Below are 8,725 nucleotides of genomic sequence, written 5' to 3' on the forward strand. Positions count from 1 at the left end.
ACACAAGTTTTGCTTTGTCCCTTACCACCTTTCCTTCTTGATTTAACTTATTCTTGAAAACCTTAAGGTTGTTCAATATAAAATTCCTCTTCTAGATCACCATTCAAGAAATTTGGTTTAACATCCATTTGATAAACTTTAATTTTACTGAAGCATGAAAATCCAAAAACATTCTTATTGCATCTAATCTAGCTAGATGTGTATTGGGTGATTTAATTGTCTGTTAAACCCTGTCATTTAATTTGTCAACCCAAGGGTTTCGTAAACTTAGAAGCAAAACAAAATAAATGGGACCTGAGATGAGGCTATTGTAGGAGGTTTTTTTAGAATGGCAAAAAGGAATGGAAATGTATATTACAAATAACTTGTAAAACTAATAAGTTTCTAGTTTAAGATGCAGCAAGCAAATGAAGAGGCTCCTAATTCAGGAGGTCCAGGTTGTCCTTCCCCACAGTACTGTCCTCAAGAAGAGAAACTAAAGAGCAGCGGTATGTGATGTATAGAAAGAAAGAGAAGAGGCTCCTAACTTAGGAGGTCTTGGTTTTCCTTCCTCATAGCTCTATTCTAACAACATTACCATTGCATAAACTTAAAAATAACTTGAAATAAAGAAACAAAAATGAACTTTAATTATTGTTCGGACCAAATAGAAGGAGAGACTAACTTAGACTCTTGGTTGTTCCCTCATATTATTATTAGAACTAAACTAAAATTCAGTCATAAGCATCACAAATTAAGAATTTAGAAATAACTTGAAACTAGAAAAAGTGAATGAATTTTAGTTATTACTCATATCAAATAGGAAGAGAGCCTAACTTAGACCCTTGTTTGCCATTTCACATGCTAATAAGATTTAAACTAAAATTCATTCATTAGTAATGAAAAATCACGTCTAAGTAATTAAATGAAAGTAAAATCTATAATGAAATAAAATGTTTCTTTGATCCTTTTAGAGTGAGCTCAATTCTCTTAAGAAGAAAGGGACAAACTATTCCATAAATTCATATACTACATTAAGACAATTTATATCTAAAATTGTAGAAAGAAAACTTTATTCTATTCTATCATAAGTTAGGATACATGCTCCAAGAGACCTCCCCTGTTGGGTCATTTAGTGGTGTTTGGAGGCCTGCGCATATGCGCAAGGCCAAGCCAAAGGCTGGCCTCACGCATATGCGTGGACCTCCTTCAATCTTTATTTCTTCTTGCATGATAACAAATTTGGTCCCTTTGCTTTATTCCTTTCGAATCTGGGTCAATCTTTCACTATTAACATATTCTTACTATTGCTCCTATCTCTTTACTCTATTTTCTTTGGCATTTCATCCCCTGAAATTCCAAGTGCATTGGTGACATCTGCTTGGGTTGCAGTCTTCTTTACCTCACGGGCTTCCAACAATTTCAATTCTCCTTCCATCATATGGATGCGTTCAGCTTCAGTCATCTTAGCAATTTGATGCTGATATTCAGAATGCGTTCAGCTTCAGTCATCTTAGCAATTTGATGCTGATATTCAGAAGATGGTTCAAGAAGCAAGTAATTTTTCTTTTTGAACAGAGACAACAGTAATGCCTGGAACTTGTCAGAACTTTTTTTGGAGACCACCATTCTAAGTTGCAACGAAGAAGTTCTCTAGATTATCTGCACCAACCATATCCTCAAGGCACTCTGTAGCACTTTTAAGTGACTCATGATTGCACCTTGCTGTGGTGAGTCTACGAGTTGCCAACACGATTCCTGAAAATGACTCTGAACTTTTTTAGCTCCTTAATGACACATCTTGTAACAAAAACCTTGACTGTGCCGACATGACATTCCATCATATGGTGAATGAATGTGCCATCGCATAATGCTCAACACCATAGGGCTCCCTGAATGCAAAGCAGGCTTTGTAAAACCTCACAGTTCTCTGGTTTTTCTTTTGCTTCTTTACCCTCATATTTCATCAAAATCTGCCATGCAAACTAGCTTTCAATCTCTTTATGATAAGCTATATTTCCCAGTAAATCGCATTCAAACCATGGTTACCAAACTAGGAGATGTTGCAAGTTTCTGAATCACATCTGTTTTTAGGGGAATCGTGGAAAGATATGTAAAAATAATTACAGAACCAATGCCATCAATCTATCCACAAGGTGTGTAGCTTCAATAGCAAATGGGCAGAGCATGGGCCATAAAAAAAATTTAATAATAATTTTTTTCAATTTTTTATTATTTATTAAAATTAAATTTTTAATTAATTAATTAAATTTTATTTTTAATTTTTAAAATAATCTATCCAAAAAAATGTTTTTTTTTTTTTTTTTTTTTTTTTTTTTTTTTTACAATGTCTTTGCTTTCTTTTCAAATTTGTTTAAACAAACAAATCTATTTTATTTTTAATTAATCTCCTAATTTTTTTATGATATCTTTGTTTTCTTTTCAAATTCATTTAAACAAACAAATCTTTTTTTTTTCCTTTTTCTTTAATTTACATATGTTCCATTCACTTTTAAATTATATATATAAATAAAAAGAAACATTAAAAAAAAAAGTTATGTTCCATTTAAAATTTAATGAAACATTTAAAAAAATTTATGTTATATATATATATATATATATATATATATATATATATATTAAAAGAAACAAATAATGAAACAAAAGAATCAAATTTTTTTTAACAAAATATATACTAACATGAAAATTCTTTTTCTGGTCCTTTAGGTCACACAAAGCGCAGGAGGAGAGCAAAGTTTTTATTAGTTGATTCCTCTCTTTTAAAAATTTGGATGCAAAATATAATATGAAAAGAATCTATCTCCAACCTAGAACTATCATTCTTCCACCTTTGCTTGTGCTCTTCGTTCACAATCGTTTTTATTTAATTTTTTCCTGCCAAGGATCAATAGATGTGGGACTCTTATTGTACCACAAAATCGCGAATTTATCCTAAAAATCACAAAAACTTGTTTTTTATTTGTTAGTCTTATTCTATTGAAAAAGAAATCAAACATTCTCTTAAGTACAAGAGAATTTCAAATGTATCCATTTGCACAACAAGACCATGAGTAGACTCATATCCAAGTTTGAAATGTAAACCCTATTGAGTTCTTGGACACGATCATGAAGACTCACTAGTTGAAACCAATTTTGAATGTCATCTTTAGGTTTTTTATTTTCTTCAACTATCATAGCATGAAGCTCTTCAAAACTTTTTTCTGCAATTGGATTTTTATTTTGTTTTTATTTTTTATTTTTTAATGAATGGGGTTCTTGATTTTAATGTTCTATGCTCTCTATATGCAAATGAAAATAAACTTAAATGAAGAATTCCTAAATGCATCTAACCCCAAATGAAAATGACCTTAAAAGAAAATGTTTCCTAAAAAATCCTCCTAACTTAGTTACATCAAAGTTTTCTTCCCTGGTAGAGGTGCCAAAAATGTTGGGTGATTTAATTATCAGTTAAATCCCTGTCATTTAATTTGTCAAACTGGGGATCTCGTAAACTTAGATGCAAACCAAAATATATGGGACCTTTGATGAGACTGTTGTAGGAGGTTTGTTTAGAATGGAAATGCATATTAAAAATAACTTCTAAAACTAAAACATTTCTAGTTCAAGATGCAACAAGCAAAGGAAGAGGCTCCCAATTCAAGAGGTCCTCGTTGTCCTTCCCCATAGTACTGTCCTCAAGAAGAGAAACTAAAGAGCAACAATATGTGATGCATAGAAAGCAAGATGAGGGGCTCCTAACTTAGGAGGTCGTAGCTGTCCTTCCTCATAGTTCTATTCCAACAACATTACCATTGCATCAACTTAAAAATAACTTGAAATAAAGAAAAGGAAATGAACTTTAATAATTGTTCAAACCAAATAGAAGGAGAGCCTAACTTAGAAGTGGTTATTCCCTCATATGTTGATTATAACTCAACTCATTCATAAGCATCAATGATCAAGAATTTAGAAATAACTTGAAACTATAAAAAGAGAATGAATTTCAGTTATTACTCATATCAAATAGGAAGAGAGCCTAACTTATACCCTTGTTTGTCCCTTCACATGCTGATAAGATTTAAACTAAAATTCATTCATTAATATTGAAAAATATTCAAACATATAAGTAATTAAATGAAAATAAAATCTATAATGAAATAAAATGTTTCTTTGATCCTTTTAGAGTGACCTCAATTCCCTTAAGAACAAAGTGACAAACTATTCCATAAATTCGTAGACTACATCAAGACAATTTATATCTAAAATTGTAGAAATAAAACTTTATTCTATTCCATCATAAGTTAGGATACATGCTCCAAGAGTCCTCCCCTTGGAATGGAGGAGGTACTCCTATTTATACAAAAACATAAGTAACTAACTCATTAATGGAGATCCACTATCCCTCCTAGATCCACAAATCCTTCATATGGTTACAACCAATATGAGACACATATTCCTTTATCCATGATTTTTATCCATGAGATATGCTTGACCCGTATCCCAAATATCCTCAAAATCTTCAAGATAATTCGAATTTGAGCCTTGGAGGCCACATAAGAGTGTCTTGGAACCTTCCAAATCACCTACACATGTCACCAAACTCATTCCACCTTTAGGTATAAGAAAATACATGTTATTTTTCTAACTTTTAATCATAAATTCACTTTAAATACATAAAATAATTAGCTTTGGAAAATGAAAATTTGAACTAGGGTTACGTAATGATAATGTGATGAAATGAGGTGAAAAATGAGGATAGAGGTGAAAATGGAGTGAAAGTGTATGTTAATTTGGTGGCCCAACAAAATGTAAAAGTTTCATCAAAGTTAATACCTTCTACTTGAGTATACACTTTGCACACAAGTCTTGCTTTGTTCCTTACCACCTTCGAATTTGAATTTGAGTCTTGGAGCCTTCCAAATCACCTACACATGTCACCAAACTCATTCCACCTTTAGGTATAAGAAAATACATGTCGTTTTTCTAAATTTTAATCATAAATTCACTTTAAATACATAAAATAAGTAACTTTGAAAAATGAAAATATGAACCCATATGGTAATGGAAATATAGGGTTATGTAATGATAATGTGATGAAATGAGGTGAAAAGATGAGAATAAAGGTGAAAATGGAGTGAAAGTGTATATTAATTTGGTGGCCCAACAAAATGTACAAGTTTCATCAATGTTAATACCTTCTACTTGAGTATACCCTTTGCACACAAGTTTTTCTTTGTTCCTTACCACCTTGCCCTCTTAATTTATCTTATTCTTGAACACCCACTTGGTTCCAATGATATTTTTGTCCTTTGGCCTTGGCACAAGCTCCCATGTATTGTTCTTCTCAATATTCTCTAACTCTTCATTCATTACCTTAACCCAGTTTTCATCTTCTCTAGCCTCACTGAAGTTTTTGGGCTCTATTTGAGATAATAATGCATAATGTGCTTGATTGAAACTATCCAATAATTTTCTCCTTACTTACACTCCAAGCTCTTTGTTCCCAATAATTTGACTTCATCGTTGATTATTTTGAATGTGACTTGGTGGAGCTTTCTTTGAAGTGGAGGTCCTCCTTCCTTCTTCCTCTTCTTCATCCCTGTCAGAAATTTCTTGATCTTAATATTCTATGAAATCATGATCAGCTACAACATATTTGGAATCGTTATATTTAGGCAAATTTTCATCAAAAACAATACCAATACCTTCAATTACTGTTTTGGTTCTCTTGTTGTACCATTTGTATCCCTTGCTCTTTAAGGAATGGCTAAGGAGTATGCCTACATTAGCTCTTGGTTTGAACTTTCCAAGTTTTTCTTTCATCCTCTTGATGTAGCATTTTCTCCCAGATATTTTGAAGAGGTCAAATTTTGTTGGTCTTCCTTTCCACAACTCATATGGAATTTTTTCACTATTTGGCATAAGAAGAACTCTATTCGCCAAATATAATTTTGTTTGAGTTGTTTCTCCCAAAAATGTATCTGACACACCATATTCATATAACATAGCTCGTGCCATATCTTAGATCAACCTATTTTCCTGCTCCACTACACCATTTTGTTTTGGTGTTATAGGTATGGCGTATTGCCTATTGATCCCATGTTGGTCACAAAAATCATCAAATTCCTTAGACATGAACTCACCTCCTCTATCAGATCTAAGACATTTTATCTTCAAGTCAACTTCATTTTCCACAAGTTCCGTAAAATACTTAAATTTTTTGAAATCTTCATATTCATCAACAAATAATATGAAATATCTCTCACCTCTTGGAATTTTCTTCCTTGTAATGCCACATACATCTGTATGCACTAGCTCTATTGGTCTACTTTTAGTGAACTCCCTAATGCACTCTTGCTTGTTTCCCAAATTCACATGACTTGCATATTGTGTTATCTGGTTTAGCCAACCTTGGTAGTCCTCTAACTTCTCCAATATTGATAATTTTGATTAGATTATCAAAATTAACGTGACCCAATCTTCTATTCCATAGTCAATATTCTTATATTTTTCTCATGCAACAAATGAGTGTAGTGTCATAAAAAATATACATGTTGTTGTCACTTCTAATGGCCTTTTCCACCAAATTTCCTGATTTCGCATTTCTAATCTCACATTCTTTACATCTGAAATTCACCTCATGCCCATTATCACATATCTGGCACACACTAAGGAGATTTTGCTTTAAACCATCAATATAGAGCACAATTTGAGCTTTGGTGATCCTATCCAATCTAACTATTCCTTTCCCTTTGATGGGAAATATTGCATCATTTCAAAAACTGAGATTGCCTTTTTTCTTCTCTTTTAGATATAGGACTTTTCTCTTATCACCGGTCATATGTTTGGAGCATCCACTATCAATCAAACATTTCTCATGTTGATCATGAGCTATCAAATCAAGCTCACAATTTTTAGAATTTTGAGCCTTCTTCTTCCATCTTCTCACAAATTTCTACTGATTATATTTCTCATGTGTGTGTTGCATGAAAGATTTTGGAAAGATAGATCTACACTCACAAGCTTTTTGACCAAATTTATTGCATATGAAACACTCGATCTCATTCATTAGTGGAGCAAAAGAATTATTTCCATTAGCATGTAAATTGTTTGGTACATGAGAAACTCTTGATCTATAAACATTTCTTTTAGGAAACATCTTAAACCTACAATTTATCGCCTTATGCCCAAAATTATTACATGCAAAATAATAACCATAAAATAGTGTAGGATGCCTAACTTTTTCTTGCCATGATGGATGAGTGAAATTTGAGTATCTTCGTTGCTTCACTTGTTGATTTTTTGTTGATTTGATTTTACCTCCATTATTTTTCACAATCTTGTTGGTTGCTGCAACATTTGCTTGGTTTTCCTTTCCTTTCAAAGCATCTGCATAATTGGTAGTTGGTTGATATTTGACATTCTTTAGAGAACGCTTGAAGCCAAAACCATTTTTTTCCTTCGATGACCTTTGCATGTTGAGAATATCTTGTAAGGTTTCAAATCCCATCATAATTTTTTTGTTTAGACATGCTTTAGTTTCTTCTTTTGATAGATTGGCCTTAATGCAACAATTTATTCCTCAAGTTTGTGACGATTTTCTTTCCATTCTTCTAGATGATTGGTGAGCACATTTTCTTTCATGTTTTCCTCTTCCAATTCTCTCCTTAAGTAGATGATGTCTTCTGCATGGGCGGATGTAATTGGATCTACATCAATATTCCACTTCAAAGGCTCATTTTCTCTTTCTGACTCAGCCAAATTGTTTTGTTGAACCACAATTAGTTGCAGAAAATTTTCTTTGAATATCTCAAGTTCATGCAACTCGGTCTTAAGAGAACAATCAACGTATGGAGGCTTATTCTCCTTTAGTTTTGATATTTCTTCCTTTAGCTATTTTTTTTTGTTTCTAGCCTTGCTTAACTCATCACGTGTAATAATCAGCTCACCTTCATAATCAATCTCTCGATCCTCAACATATTTAGACTCAAAATCCATAAGAACACATTCATTGTGCCCTTCTTCAGATGAGGTTTTTAATTGCTTTCTTTTGAAGTATCACTTTATTCTTTTGAGTAGTAGCTCCTTCTCTTTTGGGCTTTACCTTTTCAATATTTCTGAGTTTTATCCTCACTCTTCATCTCCTCCTTTTCACTTCTTTTATGTGGACACTTTGCAGTGAAATGTCCAACTTCTCCACATTCAAAGCACTTTAAGGGAAGCCTACCTATATCCTTTCAGAAAATCTCTTTAATTTATTGGAAAAGTGAGAAAATTCTTCATCAGATTCACTACTAGAATAATCTTCCTCTTCCTTGATTTTCTTTAGAATTTTCTTGAGATTTTTGGTAAGATCCTTGACCTTCTTAGAGGCCTTGAATTATTCTTATCTAGACTTAGGTTTCTCTTCTACAATGTGCATCTCATAAGCTGTAATAATTCCATGAAATTGCTCCATAGTAAGAGTGCTCAAGTCATACATCTCCTCAATAGTAGAATATTAGGTCAAGATACTACTAGTGTAACACCTTATTGTTATTAGTCTAACCCCCTTATTGCATTATTTTGCCCATATATTTCCCATGTTGTTATTATTATGCCCCATAGAAGCCCACTATTGTTATTGTTGTGCCCTTATAATATTATTGTTATGTAGGCTCTAATTGTAGGGATCCCTTACACTCCTATATATATAAAGGAGGCCTTTTCATTTGTATCATCCAATAATTGTTGATTTGTGTAATTT

General features: G+C 32.4%; 1 pseudogene; it reads right to left on the minus strand.

The window, feature by feature from the left end:
• Positions 1–1,195: 1,195 nt before the first annotated feature.
• LOC149213016 (uncharacterized) lies at positions 1,196–1,939 on the minus strand (annotated as a pseudogene).
• Between the last annotated feature and the right edge of the window lie 6,786 nt (positions 1,940–8,725).

This window comes from Pinus tabuliformis, chromosome 1_1, assembly GCF_031772625.1.
Source record: "Pinus tabuliformis cultivar Carrire ecotype Pingquan chromosome 1_1, CPIR1, whole genome shotgun sequence".
Taxonomy (NCBI): Eukaryota; Viridiplantae; Streptophyta; class Pinopsida; order Pinales; family Pinaceae; genus Pinus; species Pinus tabuliformis.